The 25,280-nt window shown below is 34.7% G+C and overlaps 2 long non-coding RNA genes across 7 annotated transcripts in view; one reads left to right on the top strand and one right to left on the bottom strand.

Annotated features, from left to right (window-relative positions):
* Positions 1–6,884, bottom strand: part of LOC115866655 (uncharacterized) — a 34,408-nt gene extending 27,524 nt beyond the window's left edge. The window contains exon 1 of the long non-coding RNA XR_004044738.2: positions 6,562–6,884. This is a non-coding gene — a long non-coding RNA (uncharacterized lncRNA). The remainder of the gene's footprint in view (positions 1–6,561) is intronic.
* The window catches only part of LOC115866654 (uncharacterized), a 115,537-nt gene that overhangs the window by 31,640 nt on the left and 58,617 nt on the right, over positions 1–25,280 (top strand). For 3 of the 6 annotated variants that reach the window (XR_011376904.1, XR_011376905.1, XR_009559832.1), the window contains exon 2: positions 20,686–20,751. This is a non-coding gene — a long non-coding RNA (uncharacterized lncRNA). Of the gene's footprint in view, positions 1–7,145; positions 7,291–13,256; positions 13,352–20,685; positions 20,752–25,280 lie in introns of those variants that run through there. The other 3 variants (XR_011376907.1, XR_011376906.1, XR_011376908.1) reach the window with 3 other exon arrangements.

Raw genomic sequence — 25,280 nt, forward strand, 5'->3', positions numbered from 1 at the left:
ACAGAGGATGGAAGTACGTACTTGGCCCAAAGGCATATAAAAATCAGCATTTCTGGGCTTCCCTGGTGGCGCAGTGGTTGAGAGTCCGCCTGCAGATGCAGGGGACACGGGATCGTGCCCCGATCCGGGAAGATCCCACATGCCGCTGAGCGGCTGGGCCCATGAGCCATGGCCGCTGAGCCTGCGCGTCCAGAGCCTGTGCTCCGCAACGGGAGAGGCCACAACAGTGAGAGGCCCGCGTACCACAAAAAAAAAAAAAAAAAAAAATTTCACATATCATAATCCACCAAACCTGTTCTATTTTCCTTCAGGAAATGGTACCAAGAGACACTCAGTTGCCCACACCAGAAACCTAGGAGTCCTGCTACACGCCTCCTCTCTCTCTTCTCCATGTATTATACAAAGGCTCCTAAGCCTCTTTAGTCTTACCTTCCAACTTTTTCCGTCCTAGCTAACTCTGCTCTAGCCTCATGGGCATTGAATTTACTGGTCCTTTCTGCTCAGGACATTAACATACACTCCTCCTTTGCCTAGAGTGGTCTTCCTTCCTAAGCCTCAGTTTAACTGTCCCGCCTTAGAAAGGCCTTACTTAAATCTTCAGTGTTAGGTCCCCATGGTGTACGCTTTTAGGGCATCCTGTGTTTTCCTGCTGTTGTAATTTGTATGATTATTAACTTAATCCTTGTTTCTCTCAGTAGACTACAGCATAAAGGGAGGAACTGTGGCTGTTATGCTCATCCCTATATGCTCAGTACCTTGAACAATATATAACACAGAGTAGGTGCTAAATAGTTACCTGGGAATAGTTACATAGTTAATACTGAGTAAGTAAATCCAATCTTGTTTATACTTCATTTCTAATTCTTTGGTTCAAATACTTTTTTAATTCTTGCCTAGATACTACAATAGCCTCTGCAGGACTTTCTATCACCGCTCTTGCATTTTCTAATCTGTTCTCCAGTACCCTTGTTAAAGTGAATTTCTAAAATATAAATCTGATCGTATTACTCATTGGTTTAAAATTTTTCAATTGCATCAATATAAAAGTGATATGTAAGGCCCTTCATGGTTTAATCTCTATCCACTTGATCAGGCTAACCTTTCTCAACTCCTCCAAAGCACCTAGGCAACAAATCACACAACTACCTGAATATTCTTGACCATGCCAGGTTCTTTCTGACTCCTCTGTTTCCTTACACTCCAGTGATTCTGCTTAAAATGCTCTCTATGGCCTACTTCTGCTCTCTCTTTTACACTGGTTCCTCGAAGGCTTCGCCAAGGTATCCTTCAAGACGCAGCTCAACCACCACCTCCCTCCTAAAAAGCTTTCCTGAGCCACCTATTCCTTACCTGGGTTAATGTTCTTCCTGTACATTTCAAATTATAATTTTTAAAGAATTTATCTTTCTTCCATTAGACTTTCAGCTCCTTGCTAACAGGGACTACATACTTCTCATCTCTATATATCCAATTCTGATATGGACTTTGGTAAATGTTTGACTAATCTGTGTGCCAGTACATATCAAACATATTCCCACTTCTGAGAAATCGTCTAATAAATAAATGAATAAATAAGAAAGTTAATTAGGAAAATATAAAAATGTTCACTTCAGAATTATTTATAATAACAAAAAATTGAAAACAGCCTAGATGTCCACCAATAAAAGAATGGTAGAATCTGCTAAATGATACATAGCAGAGAAACTTAGAATGAGATTGTAAAAATGATATAGTAACTCAGATGCTTCTTACATGTTAAGTGGAAAAAGACAAAGAAAACTATTTCACACTATGACCCTATAAAATTATATGTACAGATATTTACTAAGGGAACATGAAAATTGTATGAGTTGTTAATGTGGATTGTGATTTCATGACTTTATTCAGAACTTTATAAATATTGCTATGATATCTTCTCAATTATAATACAAATAATAATATACATGAGCTTAATTTTATTAACATATATGTACATCTTAGTGTATGCATATTTTAATGTGCATATATATGTATATATTTCCTAGCTCTGTCTCCTGAAAGGTCCAAGAAGCAGCAATGAGCATACCTAACCTTGATATCTAATACCATTCTCCACTAAGAGGAAACAGGGCTCTGGAGAAAAAGCTAACACTAGGGCTAGGGCAGGGTAAGCGCAAGCTAAACTTGGAACATCTTATTATACCAGAAAGCAAGGAAGTACGCCCAAAAAATGATATAAGCATACCACAAAGACAGGACCCAAACTAAAGGTGCTTCCACTAGCTAAATCTGGGACAATTCGAACACTAAAATAATTAAATACAGGCTTAAATATTTAGAGGTGAAAGGTCATGATGTGTGTAACTTACATTCAAATGGTTCAGAAAAAAATGTACAAAATATACACATATAGGGCTTCCCTGGTGGCGCAGTGGTTGAGAGTCTGCCTGCCGATGCAGGGGACACGGGTTTGTGCCCCGGTCTGGGAAGATCCCACATGCCACGGAGCGGCTGGGCCCGTGAGCCATGGCCGCTGGGCCTGCGCGTCCGGAGCCTGTGCTCCACAACGGGAGAGACCACAACAGTGAGAGGCCCGTGTACCACACACACAAAAATAAATATATATATATATATATATATATATATATACACACATATAAATATAGAAAGAATACAGGAAAACAAGGTAAATACAGAAATGGAAAAACATAGGAATTCATAAGTTAATGCAGATAATAAATAGATAAATAGAGGAGAAGAAAGGGCTCTGTTTGCAGTAGAATGCTGTGGGCTGACTGGTAAATGTGAAAGGAGTATTAGATTTGTTGAATCATTTTGCAACCATCATGGTAAAATTATATCAGCAATAATGGATGCTATATTTAAATGGGAACTTTGATGAAGAGCAAGCTTTATCTTCAAATATTTCCCCACAAATTGATTATTTGCCAGGAAGGAAAAAAACAGTAACTATACATTGGAAAATTCGGGCCATATATGGATCAGGTGGTCAAAATTAACATCATCAGTGAGGGACATATGGATATCATGTGCTTCCAGAAGTGGTACCCTGAGAAGGACATAATACCACCTGTGCAGTAGTCCAGTTAAAAATGCAAAACCTCAATTTAATCATGAGGAAACATCAGACAAAGACAAAATAAGGAATGTTCTATCAAAAAGGAGAGTGGAAGGAGAAACTATATTCTTCAAAAATATCAAGGTCATAAAAGATAAAGAAAGGCTGTGGAAATGTTTCAGTAAAAGAAGCTAGAGTCAAGACCCACTAAATGTAGTGCCTGACCCCAGACTGGCTCCTGTACTGGAGGGGGAAATGGTATAAGGACCAACCTACAAAATGCGAATGTGGATGGTAGACTGAAGTATTTTCTCAATGTAAATTTATGAAGTTGACAGGAAATACACACTTAAGTATTTAGGGATCAAGGGCCAGGATGTATGTAACTTAACCTCAAATGGTTCAGAAAAAAAATTGCATATAAAGAAATATATATATATATATATATATATATTTGGAGAGAGACAGAGACCTTGCAAAAGAGCAAGTAAATGATATGGGTGTTCTCTGAACTATTTTTATTTTTGCAACTTTTCGTAAATTTGAAATTATTTCCAAGTAAAAGAGTTTTTTTTTAAACTAAGTCCACCTCAGAAAAACAAGACCAACAGGAAAATAAAAGCTATTTATGTAGCTTTTACATCTATGCAATTTGCATCTATGCAAATTGTTTTTAAAACATTCACCAGTGTATACTGAGTTACTGTTCAAAATGTTTTTCTTTAAGAGGCTTCATTCTTCCTTAAAAGATGAACAGACCTATAGCTTTCACATTTTTATCTAAATAAGCTAATATGTTGAAGCCAACATTCCATCAGTGGCAGCTTACTCATCAGAAACAGCAGGAGGGAAAAAAAGCATTGAAATTACAAGACCTCTGCTCTCCACACTACCCATATTTACCATTCATTTGCTGGTGATTGCACTGCAGTTTCCAAGTAAAACCTCAAATTTTAAATTATGACTTCAGTTTTACTCTTATGACAAGTCAAGAAGAGTATGCAGAAAAACAAACTGGGTGGGTGGAAAGGGGTGGGGGTAGGGTGATTAACTCTTCACTGTATTGAAAATGAAAGAAAGTTGACAACTTCTACCCCAGCTGAGTCCCTAAATAACTGAGTTCTTTCTTCACATAAAGTATATCACTGTGTGGAGTATTAAACTTCAAGGAAGGTATTCTTACTAGCTTTTTACCTGTGAATCTGATGATCTGAAGTAAAAGTACTCTTTTTTTTTTCTTTAAAATTCAACTCGGGAATTTGCACCCCCTTGTGGTCAAACATAAAATTCTTCATTTTCAAAACACCATTTTTTTTTCCAGTTGGTTTCAGGCTTAGGAACCAAGTTACCTGATTTTGTTTTCTCCCATATTAGTGAATCAAGAAGCTTTAATGAAGGATTGTTGGTTTATTAAATAGGATCTTAAAACAGGACTTAAATCTTCTAAAAGTGACCTCTACATAAACTTTAGTATGTGGAAAATGGGAGATAATAATTGCACCCACCTCATGAGTTATTATGAGGATTCAAGGAGAAAATGGATATGCATGCTTAGCTGACACATTGTAGGTACTCAATAAATGTTATTATTTATTAATATCATCATCACTTTGGAATTCTCTTGACAGAATAAATCTTAAAAGGGGACTGGATTTAAAACTTTACCAATTCATGATGTTCTAGTACAATCTTGCAAATACGTTCCCCAAATATACCACTTATCCAGACTTCACCTAGCTGATTCTCTCCACAGGTATATTTTTAAATTACAAAGGATATGTATTTATCTCTAGATGATAGAAATTTGGATGGTTTTTACTTTACATTTTAGAGTGGTTTTATTCCCTTTTCCCTTTAACTTTAATAATTAGAAAAAGCAGTAAAACGATTCCATCTTCTTAGGTTACTCTTAACATCTTTATTCATCTGACAGAAATCATTACTCTATTTGGCAAAAATAATTCGTCAGGTTGATTTATCATTTTAAGGGGCTCTTGAACACAAATGCTAATTCCTAACGGCCCTAACTGTAGTTTTTTAAAATACCTCTAAAGAAACCATTTTAAAAGATCAGTGTTAATAACTGACTTACAACAATAGCTAACATTCACTAATATACCAAGCACTGTTCAAATACCTTTAATATATTAGCTCATTTACATCCTTACAACAACCGGTTGAGGTACTAGCATTAATCCTTTTACAAAAGATCAAACTGAGAAAAAGTAACTCATGCAGGGTCACAAAGCTAGTAAATAGCAGAGCTGAGCTCCAACCCAAGCCGTTTGGTTCCAGAGTCTACTCACTTAACCAGTGCACAAACGTACCATAGAGACGTAAGCCCCATACTACTCAATCATGTTACTTCTTGATGATGTCAAATTATTAAAATCCATTTCTCTTCCAACTGTACCACAGTAATGCAAACCATGCTAGCCTTCTCCCATTTCCTTACTTCTTAGCACTTCAGGCATTTTCACCTGCGTTGTCTAATTTAACCCTCACAATGATGTATGTCTTTGTACACTCAGTTATGATTCATCACAAGTTGTTTTACAACAAAAAACTAGAAATAAGTGTAGCAATGCCCCAGATTTTAAACTGTTGGATTCTTTAGAAAATTCATTGTAACTTGGGATCAGGAAAAAAAGCAACCAGTTTTAAAATAATCTTAAAATGTAATCATTTAGAATCAATGGCAGTTTGGTTTTTTTTCCATCTTAACTAGCTTGTGGCAGGTAGGATAATTCTCTCAAGCAAATGAATGATTAAAAGAGATTTTTAAAGAAGGTGTTCCAGTATTGACAAATGTATCATCATCTACTGTCTTACCATAGTGTCCAGTTTTTGACGTTGGACAGATCTACCTAGGTCTTGTGCTTCTACTTACTAGTTATAAAACTTAGGGGCAAGTTTCTTAATCTGAGTCTCAGGTATCCTCTTGTGTAAAATAAAGATAATGCCTACTTCATAGGGCTGATGTGGGCAGTAAACATGATCATTCCGTAAAGCGTTTATTTTAGCACCATGGCAGCCCAGAGTACAGTCAATATATGGTATCTAGCTATTATTACTTTACCAGTGCGTGACACAACAGAAACCCGTCTTTGCAAGATTAAGTTACCTTACCAACCGTTTTTTTTAAAAATCACCCTAAGCGATCCCAAAGACTGCCCAATAACCCATCTACCTCTCCAAAATCGAGCAAAATGTTTAAGAACAAGAACGCGGTGAGAGAAACTAGATTCAGTGAAAGTGCCTTCATAACAGGGAACCTAGAACCGGGCTCCAGCACACGCGCGCGCACACACACGCACACACACACACGCAGACACACACAGGTTGGGTCGCACAGCATGGTAGAGAACGGCCCGGGCTCCAGAATCTGACAGATGCGGACTCGTCCACGTGCTTGCTACCTGTGCTACCTTAGGGAAATTACTTACAACGTCTCTGAGCCTTCGTTTCCTGGTCTGCAAACGGAGAATGATAATAGTACCTACCTCATAAAGTTGTTCTGAGGCTTAAGTGCGATAGCTCCGGTAAAGCGTTGACTTAACAGCAAGAGCTGTACACACAGGCGGGGTTGATTCAAGTACACGTGTATCCATACACACGGTCTCAGACACATTCCGTTGGAGTTTAGACACTGGCAATAAGATGTTTTTCTTTTCGCCTAAGCTGCACCCTTATTTGTTTTCCTTGAACGGTAGAATAAATGCCTATCGACTGATACGTCATCTACGGACTCTCGGGCCCACACTCCACACGGCCCCTCTACCTCTTAGGCTGAGCATAGGAGCTGCACGCACGCGCAAGAAAAGAGAAGGGCTGCGACTGAGTAAGCGAAGGCAGAACGGTGAACACTCGATGATTCTGCGCATGTTCAAGGCGTGGGGGGTTGGGGTAGGAGTTTGCGCATGAGCAGAAGTGTCGGGAAAGCTAGAGTACGGAGGTTAGGAGGCGGTATTGACAGCTGTGGAGGCAGCCCGCGTTCCCGGCATGCCCCGGGGCGGCGGGGTTGGCTCTAACGAATTTGAATGAGGAGCCTCAGCGCTTTCGGCGCCATTTTCGAGTGATGCCTGATCTCATCAATCTAGCGGGAGAGACGGGATAACCTGTCGGAGAGCGTATCGCCACTAGGACTCAGCCGAAAAATTACTAAAAAAATCGCCAAAAATTACTTCGAGCAAAGGGCACTTGGCGGAGCTTCGCCAGGGTTGGCGCAGCCGGTAAGAGCCTGAAGAAGTAGCAGAGCGGGACTCGGGAGGTGGCAGTGGTGGGACCGGCAGGCGGTGGGGGGGGGTGCAGGGAGTGGGAACTGGGTCCGCCTTCATTTTAATCGCCAAAAATGCGAGGAGGTAGGGTTGGGGGTAATTGGGTGTCTGAGTAGGCGCCGGCGGGCAGAATGTGGCGGGAGCGCGGAGAGTCGGGGGTGTGGGGGGAGGGGAGTTGCAGTTTGAGCGGGACGCGGACGCGCTGCGGCTGAGCGGCCGCCGCCCAGCGGATCTGTCAGCAGGACCCCCCGCCCGGGGCCGGAGACGGGGCGCGGCGGGGCTCGGCAGGCAGAGGCTCCTTGACAGTAGGAGGGGGACGAGCGCCCCCTCCCCCATTGCCGAACCGAGCAGTCTTTTATGGCAGTTTTCCCGGCCCGCTGCGGCTGTCTTCCCGTGACAAGAAACTTAAGGTCGGCGGAAAATTGAGGACCCGGAGTAGCGGGTGCCTCCCGGCCGACGTGCGGATAGTACCCTCCGCGGGACCCAGTCGTTTATATTGTCGTCTTTGATGCCAAAGCATGAGATGCCCTAGCAATGTGGGTTTCTCCACGCCGCCCTCCTGCTCTGCGCGCCTGGGTCTCGGCAGGGGTAGCACTGACCGAGTCTGGCTTTTCCAATTTGGACAAGATGGGGCGGGGGCAGGCTTTTGAGGTTTTAGCGGGCTCCTAGGAAAGATGCTGGACTTTCGCTTTTTGCTCGGGATTTTTTGTCATTTGCTCTCACGGTGTCGTCCTTTCTTGGGGGGGGGCGGGGGTGTGTTCTTGGGTGAGATGAAAGATGGGGCTTCGACCTTGCGATTTCCTTCTCAGAGTCGCACTTTTCTGAGAAGACTTTTTCTTTCTCCAGTCTTTGAAACGTGTCGCAAGGAAAAAGGCAATCTTTGAAACTGTATTAATCTTTTCCTCCCGAAAAGTCTTTACCCGAAGAACTTAACGGTAATTTTGCAATCCCCACCTTTTCTTGGGAGCTCTCTTGGCTTTGACGCGGAGGGGAAAGGGCTATTTGTCTTTCCCTTTAGTGATTTTTTTTTTCTCGTAGTTTCTACCAGTTTTTACTCGACAACTCTTGAATGATTTGAGCCAGTGACGCCTTTAACTTTAAGTTATACTTTATAGTTAGATAATGGCTTTTGTAAAATTCCTCATTAAAGATGTACCGGATCATGAATCCCTTTCTGCGCTGAAGGCACCCTAGATTAACCCTTTGCTGGTGTGATGTATTGCGTATGGGGCGCGCGACTCTGAGTTGCGAATATGCAGGAGATGATTTTTGCAGCAGCTATTCAGTTGTTCGAAAAGAGGGATAAGGCTTTCAGTCACAGACTTTTTAGGACCGCCTGCCTAAAGTTTTTCCCTCTGGAATTGATGTAACGATTGATTGATTTCTTATTTCTGTAAAGATTGGGGCACCCGCCCTCACTTAGAATCTTTCCCCGAAGAGAGTAGGAGAGCGCAAAGTGATGTTTTTCAAATTGTGTCTAACGGAGCTCCCAAAACACCGAACTTGTTACCCCCTGATTGGCTGGAAGGAAGCGGGACTGGGGGGTTTGAATGTTGAACACTAGATTATAATTCTCGGCTTTCCAAAAAATTATACCTTTAGAAAACCACGTTATGAAACATTAAGACGGGGAGTTTAAAAAAAAAAAAGCTGGTGTTTAGTATTTTTTCTTCCATAAAGAATTTTCGAGTGATTTTGAAATGTATATTAAAAGAAAATCCTAGAGAAGACGATTTTCGCAAAATTGTAATTCTGCTGGCTGAAATTACAAGACTTTTATATATTTGCCCCTGTTCTCTATTGGTTAAAAACTGAGTTTAGGATTTTTTTATTCCTCTGACAGAATTTTTTCATCTTAATCTACATGTATTTGTTAGATGCAGATTATGGGAGAATTGTTTCTTTTATTTCCGTGAAAAGAAACTTCAATTTTCTTAATGTTAAGAATGAGCACATTCCACATTTTCCACAAAAATTGGATACATTTCTTAAACTTTTCACATATAATTTAAAATATATAGGTTTTGCTATTTCAGCCATTGCAATGGACTTAAAACCTTATTTGCAATAAATTTATGTTGCTTAATTTAGACAATACAACAGGTAAGTAGCACAGGTGCGTGTGTATGATTTCATTTATAAATTCATTATGAAGAAATATATTGCATAGAACAGTGTGGGTGTGTTGTGCTTTATTTGGTTAGTTTTCAGTTGTTTAATGTTGCTTGAGACAACCGTCAATATATTTCTTTTTATTACCAAGCTTGTCATTCCGTTTAGTTGCATCTTGATAAAAGGCGGGTGTGGTTTTCAAAGAACATCGGTAAGCTCACTGATAAACAAGATAGCCATAGATGGTTTTTTAAAGGTTTTTTAATAGAAATGTATATCCTTTTATTAATAGTAATTGAAATTTTGAAACTTAGAGTTTGTATTCTCACATTAGGTCAGATGTGCATTGTGAGAAAATATTCAAATGAAAAGATCCTACGACTTTTATAAATCTCTGTAGAGCTATAAATATAATTTATATTAATAAGGGGAATAGCTGAGTTTATAAGTCATACTATTTTGTATTGCCTTCAAAACAAGAATTGGAATGACACAACCTATGTTCATTGCTTTTTTTCAAAGCTGTTTATTTTGAGTCATCTCATGAAAATTTCATAAGAGATGCTAATTATCCTCTCTATAAAATTTGCTTTAATGAAACTGTAGAAGACCCTATTTCTATTTTAAATGTAATTTTACCTAAGATACCAGAACCGGTGGGTTTTGCTTTTTCACTGTTTTGGTTTTTGTGTTTTAATTTTCATTCAAATTATTATGTGACTTGGAGAGTTTTGAGGGTAGGATGGGGAAAGGCTTTAAATTCCACCAGGCTGGTTAAATTTAACCACACTTTTTTAGTGTTTTGGTTTATGGGTTTTTTTCGTTTGTTTTGGGAGGTGATAGGTGAAGGACTGTTTTGTTTAATAAGCCATTTTGAAAAGAAGTGAAGGGGTTCCTTTATTTAAAATACTACACTAAAGCTTGAGAACACACTAGCACCTAAATAAAATCCACAAGCGTTCAAAATATTTTCCCTTTTATGTGGTGCTAGATAAGAGGAAGATTTTGGTTTTAGACTTGTGGGCGTGTAGGTATGAGTTCCAGCAGATGTATATTATTATATTATGTATATTATCCATATTTCTCTGCAGAAATGGATAATTCTAATTTATTTTCTATTGTAAGGGCTAGAAAAGTCTTGTATTACCACAGGAAAACAATGGTGGAGAAAGGTGTTGCTACCGTAGCTCAGCTCTTTTCAAAGCTATGTTTACATTTTGTGGGGGAGAGGGAACTAGAGAAGGTAAGGTATCAGTCTTCCTGATAGCATTGATTTTCATTTGTTTGCCCTTCATACTCTTTTATAAAAGTGCGGTTTTAGACTTTGTTTTAATGCTGTTAAGTTGTCTTAGTTGTACATTTACAAAATGTAGCCTCAGGTGTTTGTATGTAACACTGCTTTTTTCCTAATCAGATTAATAATCACTTTTCATGTTTATCTAGAGCTAAGGATGAAAATTTCAATACCTTTCGTATTCTGGATCCCTTGTTTCATCATGCTTTGTGTGCTACATTTTTGTTTATTTTTTGTTTTGTGGAGACATATATTTTTATCTCTGCTTACTTATTAGTATGTAGTAACTGTTCAGAATGTCACTAAATAACTTCAATCCAGAAATATTAGTCGGTTGATTTGGTTTACAAAAAGAAAAAAAAAAATGCCCAGCGACTGTATTAGAGATTTCTTCTACAGGATACATAAGCTTTCTCCAATTAAAAACATCAGAGTATAAATTTACACACGATTTTGAAATTTTATTCTATAAAAATTTGTCTCTTATTTTAAAATATTACTGGGCTAAAATTGGCTCTTGTCTTTTTTTCCTTTTGTTTAATGAAGCTTAATAATCTTCACTGATTTCTTTTTAACCCTTTTTTAGAAGAAACAGATTACTGGTCTGATTATAACTAGAAAACACATCTTAGAAAGAATTGTCAGAGTATTACTCTACATGTTGTTTTGTTTTGTTTTGTTTTAATTCAGAAAACTTAGAAACATTGTGTGCCAGGCAACTAATTTTGGCATGTAATTAGAATTCAAACTATGACTTGCTGAAATTTGGTAGCTCCATATCTCTTAAGGAAATCAGTAATAAACTACCACTTTCTTTGAAATAAGTGTCGAAAATGAGATTAAGCCACTTTTGCATTTAATTTTTACAAGTGACAGTAGTAGAACTTTAAAGTCTCGATTGTCTTAATATTATAGGAGTAACATCAGTTGTAGAATGTCACATTACTAATATGTGTTTATATATTTTTCTGATTATTTGCATGAACAAATGACTGTAGAGCCTTCCTAGAAATATTGCTTTCTGGTAGGGAAATGATTTTCTCTTGCCTTTTTTTTTTCCTTTGCCTGTCTTAAAGATACTTTAAAGGATCTTTCTTTTAGAAAGACAAGTTTAAAGTATTGGAAATATATAAAAGTATTAAATATATATATGAATTATATTCTTAATATTTTTTATCAAATTATGAGAAGTTAAATATACTTTTGTTTGATCCTGTCATATTTCACTGAAGAATCTTTGCACTGGAAAGACTTGTCGTGGGTTCTGAGTGTAAAAAGCTGTATTTTGTAATAGATTTGAGATTTGAATTTTAATATTTCAAGGTTTTCTTAACATCTTTTTTATCATACACATTTGATTTAATATTTGTCTTCTATCTGAACCTCTTTTGTTCTTTATTATCTAGTATTTTTTGTTTCCCTACTATTTAAAAACAGCACTTGCAATGGAGTACATATTGGTTTCTTCTATTATCCTGTGATTTTTTAAAATTAAGATATCTTCCTTTACTGTATGCTCACATATAGAAAACTGTCTATATCTTTTGAGGAAGACTATGTACAATTATTCTAATTTTTTAAATGTCATGGTTTCAGGGTTAGTGTTTGTGAGTTATATATGTGTGTTTTTTGTTATTAAACAATCAGATATTTGGCTGCAGAGGAATAAAGGGTTATTTTATTTTAAATAAAAATGGAAAGCTCAGAGCATTGTGGTTCACATATAGTACATTATAAACCTGTGGTAATTTAACAATTTAATATTTTGGTATAGTTGATTGCCACTAAATTATTAAGATTCAGGTGAAACAAATGAAAACACCCTTACATACATTTAGTTACACCACCTCTACTTGGACACATTAAAAAAGCCAGTGGCCCGATACTCATCCATTTATTACTTACAAATATTTTAATTTGTTTTAAAAGTAATTTCTAAGTTTTGTTCTGTTAGACTGTAATGTCTTAAAACGTTTGGAAATATCAGTATTATTATTCACTCAGGCTTGGGAAAAGACTGAAGTTGAAAATGATGGTAATTTCTGTCACCATTAAAACATACGATAATTTGGGGAGAAAGGTATTTAAAAATTTGTCTCTATCACTTTGAGTAACTTCTTAAACTGTGGATTTTATGAGTTTTAGAGGCACAAACTATATTTCTGTTTTCCTTATGGAGTCCCCTTTAGCAGTCCTCTTATAACTACTTACATAAACACACACACTCATCTACACTGCTTTCAAAATGAATGCTCTAAAGAGAAATGAAAGCAGAAACATATTAATCTGATTTGTTTGAAGAGGCTTCAGATGATAAAGCATATCACAGGTGTTTCTAATCAAGATATTTCTATTTTTAAAACATTATTTTCAAGTTAGGGTTTCTTTGAATATAGGCAAGATTGGGGTCGTTTTGAAGATCTTACTTCTGTGTTCAGGGATCCACTGTGAAACTGCAGGAGGCGGAAATCTGTTGAGTGTCTTCATGCTATAATACATGACATTTTTATTGCAGGTTTTGACCTTTAGGAGAGAGCCAATTCTGGAGAACAACCTAACTTCTTTGATTGAACATTCACATAATGCATTGGAACATGATAGGAGGTTAAGGTATACTAATGAATTTTAAAAGCATACAATTTTATATCTTTGCAATATAATTGAGCTAGACAATTGGTAAAGCCAGAACATTTTGGTGAGCTAAAATCAATATTTACTAATAGACAGAAATCATCCAGTGAAGTGGCCACAGTTGAGTTCTCTTGATTTATTAAAACTTCAGGTTTTTTCCATATAATTGATGTTCTTATCATCTTGTATTAGGTCCAACTCCAAATGAATTTATTTATTCTAAAAATAAGTGTATATATAATGATCTTCCTTTTTTTTCCTTAAGGTTGTTATTACAGTGTTATATGTAAAAGTCTTAAATAGTGGATTTTTCATATTATAAAATGGAAGGTTTAAATCAAAAGGAATTTGGTGTTTCGCTCTTTGACAGGTATAGTGGTAGATAGACCCTACAAAATCAGATAAGATTAATGAGAATATTTTAAGAGAATTTAAAGTATTCCAAGGACTGTCCTAACCAGAAGTGGCAATTTGGTTGAAACTGAAAAACCCACTTTCTTAAGCAGAAGCTAGCATCTTACTCATAGGTACTCTGAGTAAAATATTTAAATTGTTCATATCAAAAGTTGCAAACTCTTTAAAAATAAACTGTAGAATTCCAGAACTTCCAGTGACTTTGATCTTTACCTCCAAAATACTTTATCACAGAACCACTTTTCCAGCATGTTTATTTGCTTTGAAATAAAATTTATAGTTTTAGTTGAAGTTTTCAGATACTTAGCTGATAAAAATTTTGGCTGTTTTCTAAATTGTAATCTGGTATAGTGAAAATTCATTGAACTAAGTATTGGTTATTGGTATTACTAAGTATTGGTTAAGTTTTGATTAGTAAAGTATAAATTACATGAAACACTAACCATAATATGTTTTTTAAAACACTATTTGCTAAATAAAGTGAGGTTTACTAAAAAATAATGTAATTTTTTCTTTAAATTTATTTTCACCTAAAAATATTTACTTTATATACTTAAGATATAGGAAATCACAAAAGTTTGTTTTCATAAGAAGAGTGTAATCTTAGTCTTTAAGAGTGAAGTGTATTTATCACCATGGACATAGAACTGCCTTTATCTTTAAAGAATGTTAAAAAAAATTTTTAAGTAAATTCTCAGATGTGTGTTTAAGAATGTGTTTGAACATTGAGATACATATCAAAATACTTTAAAAATCAGATATTTCTGTTTTATTAGATATTAGGTGATCCAGGAATGTGAATCCGTTGACAGTTAAGGTTAAGTAAAACGTTAAAATTTAATAGAAATCAGTTTGATGTAAGGGTGGAGTTCAGATATTGGTGTCATTATACTGTAAGGTGCTTGTTTGAGATAAATACAAGGTATAGAAAGTCTTCATAACTTTGATTTGAGAATGTTATAAAAAAGCAGCTTAGTTTGGATAGGATGAAAATGAATACAGTTTTTGCCCTTTAACTTAACCAGTGTTTTCTAGGTTAGAGAACATTGAGATGAAAAGTGAAAAATCCAATTTCTGGGTATCTGGGGGAGGGAAAAATCCAGGTTCAGTTTATCACTTTCAATTCAGATATCTTTATACACAGCCTTAATGAGTTAAATGGGGAAAGAGAGACAGCTTTTGAATTTATATTGTGGAAAAGATATAAATTAGAGTTGTTCCTGATTTAGAGAGTTTATGATTTGTGATCTCTGAAGTTGTCAAAACTTATTATTTAGACACAAGTATTTAGCATCATGAAATTGTCCCATAGATAGCTTATAAACTTCCAAATTTTTAGCTTAGTAAATAATTTAACATCTAAAAGAGTTGGTGTAGATATTAAGTTTTCTTCTATTTGGTCAGTTCTTACAGAGTAAGAAACTTTAACCTAATTAGTAGTATGTGTTATTTTAGGAGACAGGTTAATAAGGGCTTTTACTGCTACATGTGATTGGCTGTCCCTTAAAGGACATTTTGTAAGGATTTTGACTGTTTTTAATTTACAAACCTGACTATCTAACTAAGCCTTACATGTAGTTCATTATAACAGAATTTGGGGGAAAGGATTTATTGTGTTATATTTTTTACAGTGATAGATTTCTATCTTATTTGTGCAATATTTATATTTTTGGATAAGTGCATTTTCAGGGTTAAATGATGTTTATTTTCAGGAAAATTCTTAATTGTTCCCAAAATACAGTTATACTGTCAGTGTTCTAGTTTTATTGAAATAGTTATCCTTAGGGGGAGAAGAATATTTGGATAAACTAGAATAGAGGTAATTTAACATATCTATGTATGAGGGGACTTGAAATTATTCATATTTGTCATTGATGTATAATGCTAGTATATAAGGACAACTTATATTTTAAACAGTTTGTCAGCTATAAAAATTTTCTTTGAGGTTTTATGGTGTTACTGAGGATTCATTAAAGAGTAGATACAATTTCTTAATGAAAAAATTTTAAATGTTTATTTGAGGCAGTTTTGTACATGTGTGTATTTTATGTTTTCTTTTTCTGACTAGCAAATAGATCCTTAATGTTTCAGTTTTCTTCAGATAAGACGTAATGCATCAGAATTGTATTGTCAGATAAGCATTTTCAAAAGGCAATATTTAATTAATGTCAGGACTTAGTTTTTTTATTTAATATCATTTTGAAGTAGAACTTCAGTTCTCAGCACCACAAACCACACTTTTGATATTTCATTAACATATGTGATTTGGCTTAGTTTTACTTTCCTATTTTCATGGTTAGAGTCACTTGGAAGAGAAACATGCAGCCTGATTCAAATGTAGTTGCTGAGACTGATTAATTGACTGGTTATTCGTTTATTAATTTATTACTGTTTGTAAATGTCTTAATTTTTAAAAATCTTTCTTTGATATTTGCTGTAACTTTTTTATTGGATAGCTTTCATAATAAACAAATATATTTAGTAATTTTGTTATCCTGTGATCCTCAGATTTTTTTTTTAATTTTTATTATTAACATTGTTTGTTATTAAGCTGCTGCTAAGCAGAAAAATGACTTTTTCAATTTTGATAAAAATTAAAGATTGGGGGTTTTTAACAGAATATTATCTGAATTGTAAATATTACTATATTTTATACTTTTATTTATCTTAAACCTAGCCTTCTTGACTAGCTATTTAAGTTTATTAGCCTATTCTTGCATTTAAAAAATAATTTATAGATTTCCTAATTTTTCTGACTTTTTAAATATTTTTCAGAATCAAAAATACTTAAATGTTAAAGAATAAGAATTTCTTTTAAATTTAAAGTTATAAGTCCGTAAATAGAATCATTTAAGTTTAAAGATAATTTGACAGAACAAATATTTCTATTTCTGTTAGTCATCAATTGATATGTACTGACTAAGTTTTTAGCTTTGTATTACACATTCATAGTAGCTTAACTACATGTGGAAATTTTTTTTAATAGCTGGAATTTTTGTAAAAACTTTATGGGCTAAAATCTTACTTATTTGCTAATAGTGTCTGATGTCAAACATATATTGGTGATTAGATATGTGGAACCTGGGAGACTGGAGCTCTTTATTAAGCATAATATAATTTCATTTCTTGATTAAAGTTTAGATGCTTTCTTATTTTCCAGAAGAATGGCTAGGGAAGATAGTCTTTATGAATTCACCCTGAACCTGGTTAAAACTCTTCTGAGAATTTTGATAATTGAGCAGTTAGATCTAAACTAGGAGCTGAAGTGTCATTACATGTGTCATTAATTTTTTTCCTTAGATACATTACAGGTTCTATTTCTAATCAAAACATCAATTTTGTCTTTTCTTCTCTCTCCATCCCACTTTTTAAAGAAAAAATTCCTTCTTAACTAATTTTATCATGTAATGAGAAAAGCAGACTTACTAGGTAGGTTGAGCTGAGCCAGTTTTTTCCTCTCTGTGTTAGTTGCATATGCTTTTCTCAGCTTGCTGCTTCAGTGGAAGCAACAGTGAATAAACAAGTATCACCACAGCCCTTGTTCTTGCTCTTTACAGTTGGGAGCAGGGTCTGAGAGATTGCTGCTGCTTGTCAGCTATTGTACAGAATAGCATCAATATGCAGTAATGGTGGCCAATAGAGCCTGCACCCACCAGCTTTTACAGACCAAGTGAGAGAGGCCAAACTGTCAGTGTAATCCATATATAGTATAATGAATACATTCTTTGACAAAAAGGTATTTTATTCCCAAAGCAGCTTAAAGAGAACAGTAGATGCTTATAGTTCTTAGACTTTTACTGTTTTTTACTATTTACTCTGGTTTTAGTTCATTTAATTTTTATTCGGTTAATTCCATCTGTTTGAATGGAAAACTGTCTTGATTCTGAAAGTATTTATGGTATGTTTCATGCTTTGGTAGCCTAGAATAAATTATTAATAGTTAGTTGCTGATAACACAAGTTAGGTAGTACACTTGAGGAAAGAAAAGTTGACTATGGCCACATAAGAGTGTTTCTTTCACTTTGGGACCATATGCTAAGCCCCATATTATCTTTATTTTATAACCCAGTCTAAACAAGGCCAAATTTTTGTTCATTTCACTGTCACTAAAAAGAACAACACCCTGTACTACTTGGTGTTGTGTATAAAGACAAAGCAGGCTGCAGGTGAAAGTACATAAGTCTTTACTTTTTCTCACTATTAAAATAATGTCTTACATCTGAACTTTGTATATGGAAAGTTCAGATTATTCTAAATCTTTTGGAAATAGGACTCTGTAATTTCAAATAGTATAAAAGAGTGTTTTTGATTTTTAATGATTTGAATTTGCACAGATGTGCATAACCTAAATACTATCTGTATATTTTTCTCCTCTTTTGTATCCAAATTCCAATATGTTGTAGTTAAAGGGAAGTAAATATTGGATTTCTGTTACAATTCTGATTTCATTTGTAGCATTCTTGGTGGAAAACTACAAATGGTGTTTTTAGTGTGTAAGCCTAATGCCCCATCTTAAAGTCCAACATTTACAATAGCATTCTTTTAAAAAGGTAACCATGGGGTGTTTTGTTGGTTGGTTGGTTGGTATGGGTTTTTTCCCCCTAATACTACAGTGTGTTTTCATTAATATGTTGATGTAATTTAACAGATAACATATTAATTACTGTTACCTACTGTTAACCAAAAAAGTGAGTTACATAATGCTTTATATTGAAAATACCTTGTTTTTACTACTAATTACTGTGTAAAGTATCTGTGGACCACCTGTACCAGAATAACCTAGAGTAAAGCATTTTTCCAGATGTGCTGAATCAGAATCTCTGGAGCTGGACTTAGGAATTTGTGTTTTTTATAAACACTAAGTGAGTTTTTTTTTTTTAGAAGCACCACATGTGAGAACACTGCCCAGAATGAATTGGGGAAGAATTCTTCACACTAATAAACCATTTACATTTTCTGCTTTTTTTTTTTCCTCTAAGCTCAGTAACTAATTATGAATCTTATCATTTCTAACACAGTAGCTCTAGATTAAGTCTTGCTATTTCTTCAGTCATATGAAGAAAACCTATATTATGAGAGCTTATTTTTGTTCAAGTACCTTGGACCAAATTTTAAGTATTTGTTTGGAACATTTAGTATACCTCTATTTAACCTGTACTTGATGAAAACAGAGGGAGTTGATCACTTAAGAATTTTTTAAATTTTCAGTTAGATAGTAGCTATTTATCTTAAATGTACTTCTAAATATGTATTGGAGAAAATACAGAAAGGAGAACTTTTCATATGCTGCTTGTGAGAGCATGTGGCAACATCCTACTAAAGTTGAAGATATACCTAGGCTTTAACTCAGCAATTCCATTCCTAGATGTTTTAGATAAACTAACACATTTGTAGTAAAGTCTTATTTATTTTTACTTTTAATGGGAAAAAATTGAAAGCAATGTAAATGTTAAGTAACAGGAGAATGACAAAAAATTGAAAGCAATATAAATGTTAAGTAACAGGAGAATGACAAATATGGGACATAGTCATGTGATAAAAAATGTTTATTATACAGCTATTAAAATGAGAGCTATGTGTATCATCACAGATGAATGTCTTCAGCAAACAAAAAAAGTTGCAAAAGATTAGATACAGTATGATAACATTATATGAAGCTTGAAAGCAATGATATATATTGTTTTAAATACTTGAATTTGTAATAATAGTGTAAAAAGATGCATAGGAATTAAATACCAAATTCAGGATTGTAATTATGTCTTAGGAGAGAGGGGAATGGGATCCAAGGTATGGTACAAAAGGAACTCAACTATATGTGTAGTCTTTTTTTCTTTAAAAAAAAAAAGGTAAATAAATAAAAGCAAAGTATGACAGAATATTAGAATTCAATACAGCTGCATTGGAGGGCCAGGGGTAGGATGTGGGGATTCATTTTACTATTCTCTTGATTTTTTCTGTGGATTTGAAATATTTATTTTTCAAATAAGTTTTAAAAATGTACTGTCCTTTTTGGTGAAGATATTCTACAATAAGATATACACTTGGAATACTCCATTAAGGGCGTGGATTGGATTTATTCTATTCTATGTCTTGTAGTAAGTGCTTAACTGTTAGTTGGTGTACAAACTACAACTTACAGTCATGGCCCACAGAAATCAATCATTCTAACCAACTTACGTTGCTAGGATATTTTTAAATTTTAAATAAATTCTTTTATTTTTGAAGATGAGCCATACTGTTTCTTCCTTTGCATACTGGCTTTTAATCCTCCCTACTCTTATAAGGAAAGGACAACCATGGAAATAGTTTCTCTTTTTTTTATCACTACTCTTTCGTTTGCTCTTTAATTCAGGCAATTTCATGACTGTGTTTTCTTTTATTTTGGCCATAGATCATAGCATACTGTTTTCAGAAATTTCTACATGCATTTTAAGCTCCAACCTAAGCTTTGTATTTATACTGTATTACAGTAGAATTCTTGGAATTGGGCAGTATATGGATTTGTAGATTTCATGTGTATGTGTGTGAGACAAAGAGAAAGAGATTGGTCAATGTTGAGGTATGAAACTGAATTTATCTTAAAATATCTGCAATTATATGATGTCTTCCAGAAGCCTCAGTGTGCTCCAAGTTAGATATTGAAGTGTGAGTTTTAGTAACACTCACATATTTGACTTTTAAACTTCAAGAGGGTGATAGTAATAGAAAAGTGAATTTAAAAAATTAATGATAGTACTCTGTACTGAAATATATAAATGCTGCTGCTAGGTATTTCTAATCTGTGATTGTTCAGTGCTATATAAGGATCAAAAAACAATGATTGTCAACCTCAGTTGAAAATTTTCTAACGTATATAATGTGATCAAATTTTTTAAGTCTTCCCTCTTATTTTTTCCTAGGTGAATAACAACAAAATGAAGACCATATAAAACAAGCCCCCTACTTAGCCCTGCAATTCTTACCTTGTAAGTATTAACTCACAGTCCCCCTGCCATTGCTGTAAAAAGTTACTGTTTGGTGTCATATTTTGCTTTATTTCTGAATTTTTTTTCTACCATCCTAGAATGACAACTTTCTAACCTCCCCTGACCCCCAACACATTGAAGTTTGATGTTAATTTAGTCCATTTTAGAGCAAAAATAATGTCATTGCCTTGGGTAAGTTTTCTGTTTTGGAAAGGATTTTACAGCCAGGCTGTATCATCTCTAAATCTGAGAATCATAATTTTAAACCCTTTTCCTTCAGAGGAATTTATAAATAAGTAGTGGTCTTTTTTATTATCATCATTATTCAGGTTTATTGACAGTTATTTTATGGTTTTATAAAGTGGAAGTGTCCTCTCCACTGGAGAAATAGTTTTTTTCATTTATCTGTTTTTACATTTTACTAGATTACACTTCTGACTTCTTTGTGACGTGCTTAAAATTTAGCTGTTAAACTTCAAGAGGTGGGAAAAACAGGAAGGCAATCCCTTTTCCTTCCTTTTATATATACACATGCACACCTCTTAGAATAAGAAACATTTTTACCCTGATTCATTTTACTTTTGAGAAACTTGTAAATGCTAAGGGAATAATTCTAATAGGTTAGCTGAAATTAATATCATACCCCTAGAAAAACTGTCAAAAACAAGGTTATGGTAAATACACAAGATACTTATTTCCCTAAATTTGAGACCCTAAAATCAGTTACCAAAAAGATTCATTTCCATGTATTCCTTCAGCTAATTTACATCTCTAAATAAAAGAAACTCAACTGCTGCTGTTTCTGTTCTTGATATTGAGGGATGGCCCTGTTTAAATGAAAACTAGTGCTTCAGGTGCTTCTCTTACATTACCTCATACCATTGCATTAGTGACCCAGTAATAATGTGTATTATTATTAAATAATGTGTATGTGTCAAGGAGTGACTTTATGATCATAGATCAGCCATTGAGCTCAATTAAGTAGTTTTTAGGGTGTGAATCAATTAAATATTGAAAATTTGTAGTAATGAGCCAGTTTGAAGAATAGTAACCAAATGCCACTGATCACTTCTTTTTATAATTTTTTCCCTTTATATTTTTGTTGCTGGAAAACTAGAATGGAAACATTTGCAAATCCCCAAAGAATCCTATATAATCCAGGCTTGGCTTTCTTAATTGGTCCCTTGGAAGCCAGCTCAGCTTTTCTTCAACTTAAATCTCAGAAAAAGAAATCTTTTCAGTTGGTATTGCAGTCTTACTGTAGACTGGAGGGCAGTCCACTTTTCAAAAAGAAATAGGTATCATTAATTTCCAACAGATTTATAAGTACAGATAACATCACATTCTTAAGCTCATTTCATCTCCTTTATAAATTTCTAAGCAAGCAGCCTTGCTTGGATACTCTCCAGCATCTTTTAAAATAGGTCATTTGTGGTATTTCATAGTTGAAATGCTTACTCTTGTCTCTTCTATGTAATATGCCTGGAGTTACTTTTAATCTTAGATACTAGAATAGCGTTGTTTCCAATTAAACAATACCCAGAAGAATAGGCACATAGTGACAGCGGTCATTGATTCTTCATGATTGTGTGTGTATTCCGTCTTTCTCTCTTTTATGTTTATTTTACACTATTGTTTCTTTTTTTAATATTTATTTATTTGTGTGTTTATTTGGCTGTGTCGGGTCTTAGTTGCGGCACACAGGATCTTCGTTGAGGCATGCGGGATCTTTCATTGCGATGCATGGGCTCTTCGTTATGGCGCGTGGGCTTCTCTCTAGTTGTGGTGTGCGGGTTTTCTCTTTAGTTGTGGCACTCAGGCTCCAGAGTATGTGGGCTCTGTAGTTTTGTGGCACACAGGCTCTCTAGTTGAGACCCGCAAGCTCAGTAGTTGTGGCACACGGGCTTAGTTGCCCCACGGCATGTGGGATCTTAGTTCCCCGACCAGGGATCGAACCTGCGCCCCCTGCATTGGAAGATGGATTCTTTTACCACTGGACCACCAGGGAAGTCCCCATTGTTTTTTTAAGAGAGGGATTTTTTTTTAACTATTCACTTGTGGAATATGGATGTTCCAGAAATTGTGGAGTATTAGTGTTCCATATGTTTGATACTGTAAAAATTAAATAATGATAGTGTTTTTGATTCATTTTTACAAATTGAGTAGAGATGAAATATTTTTCAAATTTGTTTTTCAATTTTAAGCTCTTAAACTTTTGTTGCTTAACATAAAACATTTAGAAATAGTCACACTTCTTCCTACTTTTTCTGTTTTGAGCTATGTTTTTTGATTTTTATATATTTCTGTTATGTGAATTTAAAATAAATTAATGTATCATTTGGTGCTAAATAAAATAACATCTTTAGGTTCATTGTCAGCACTTAATATCATTGCTTCTGTCTCTTTAATCTACAATAACAAAAATTTTAAGCGATTGACTTTGTAAATAGGAAACAAAAGATAAAGCAGAAAATTCACTATTCAATGCTGTCAATGTTAGTAGTCCTGTAAACAAAAGTGATGGAGATAAATTACCTTGTAATTCAGGAGACTTATTAAATTTGCCTGCTGTCCAAGAGATAAGCTAGTGAAAAGAAATGACAACTATTTCTCACATAAGACTGGTTATCGTTTTTAGAAATCAAGTTATCAAGTTAGCCATAGAATAGCAATGGCATGTAATTATACCATTATAGAAAATATTGTCAGTTCTTGAATTATAAATAGTGTAAATGTAGGATTGACTAAAAGTACTGGAAATAAAACCAGAATGTTGTAATCAGTAGGGCAGTAAGCAGTCAATATGGCAAATGATACAAAATCTGTTGTGTTTTCAATGAAAATGTAATGCTTTTTTTATGAGTCCCTAGATGTAGCTGAAATTTCTCCTATTTTTAATTTATTTGTGATGGAAATTTACTGGTGTAAATTACTGTCTACCTATGCCATTCATGGGGAAATTTTAATTATCTTGAATAATTTTATAATGTGAATGTTTCTGAGAGAAAGACGTGTGCCAAAAGAGAAAAAAACAAATTGGTTTTTGGCACTTGGATTAGTAAAGAGTGTTATAATCCAAAGCAGAAAATTTTATAAGGATGCTAGGTACTGTCAGCATTTGGTGGTAAGGAAGGATTTGCAAACTTAATAACATCATCAATTGATATTAATTTAGTAAACATATCATATCTAAGCTCTTAAAGCTGTATATTGTTTTACAGTTTGTGAACATAGAGAAAGTTGACAATATGCAACAGCCATTTTTCAGTCATTGTTCAAATAACAGCTATTTTTGAGAAGTAGACAATGCTTAATCAAATGCCAGGTGTTCCTGTCCTCAAAATTTTATATATTTGACACACGTATGTTTAAGAGAACGAGTTAAATTTGAGCTTTAATGTTTACGGCAGTGCTGTGTTTCTGATCTCACAAGAATTATAGCTATAAAATTTGAATTTTAATGCCAAAACTATAGAAAGGGAATGAATTCGCTGTTTTCCCACCCTGAACAACTTCTCAGTTCAAGATGGGTGATTCAAAGAAGGATAATAGAAAACTTATTATTTGTGAACTTACTTTGGATATTTTCTTAGGAAATGAAAACAAGTCAGAATTTAATAGCACAGGCCTTGATTTAAATAGGAAATGAATATACAAATATAATGAACTCTAGTATGATAGGGATTTCAAGTTCTAAGCATAAGTACAGTAGGTAACATCCCAGACTACTGTCTGCAGTCTTGCCCTTTGCCTATTTGTCTGAAATTTGAGTCTTCAAAATTATCTCCCTGTAAAAACAGGAATAAATTGAATGCAGATTGACTTAAACATGTATCCACTTGTCAGCAGTCATACCTGACTTTTTGCCTAGACTGTCAGTTTCACTCTTCCTGTTATATCCAGTAAGTTTATTAAAATTTTTTTCAGTTTTGTTTTCCTTAATTTGGCTCTACAAGCTGTTTCTTATGCCTCTGGAATTTGGTGCCCTATAGTCAGAACTTAAAATTGGCAGTTTGTCCTCCAAATCCTTAACAAGACAGCTTAGTAAAATACATTGAATTTTCCTAAAAGTCAATTTTTTTTTTTTTTCTTTTTTGCGGTACGCGGGCCTTTCACTGTTGTGGCCTCTCCCGTTGCGGAGCACAGGCTCCGGACACGCAGGCCCAGTGGCCATGGCTCACGGGCCTAGCCGCTCCGCGGCATGTGGGATCCTCCCGGACCGGGGCACGAACCCGTGTCCCCTGCATCGGCAGGCGGACTCTCAACCACTGCGCCACCAGGGAAGCCCAAAAGTCAATTTTTAAACTGATCTGTATTCATTTTATTTTAGCCCTCAGAATATTAAAATTAGAACCATAATAAATAGACTTTTTCCTTAGTGTTATAAATTGTATTTATGTCATTAATAACTCATAGAAAATAAAATTCTTGTAAAAGAGCAGGTTTCAGTTTAGCATACAACTTAATTTTTGGCCCTAGATTTATCTTCTAAAAATAGTTTTTGTATCTTTTCTCTAAGCTAAACATAC

The sequence above is a fragment of the Globicephala melas genome, chromosome 18 (assembly GCF_963455315.2).
Source record: "Globicephala melas chromosome 18, mGloMel1.2, whole genome shotgun sequence".
NCBI lineage: Eukaryota > Metazoa > Chordata > Mammalia > Artiodactyla > Delphinidae > Globicephala > Globicephala melas.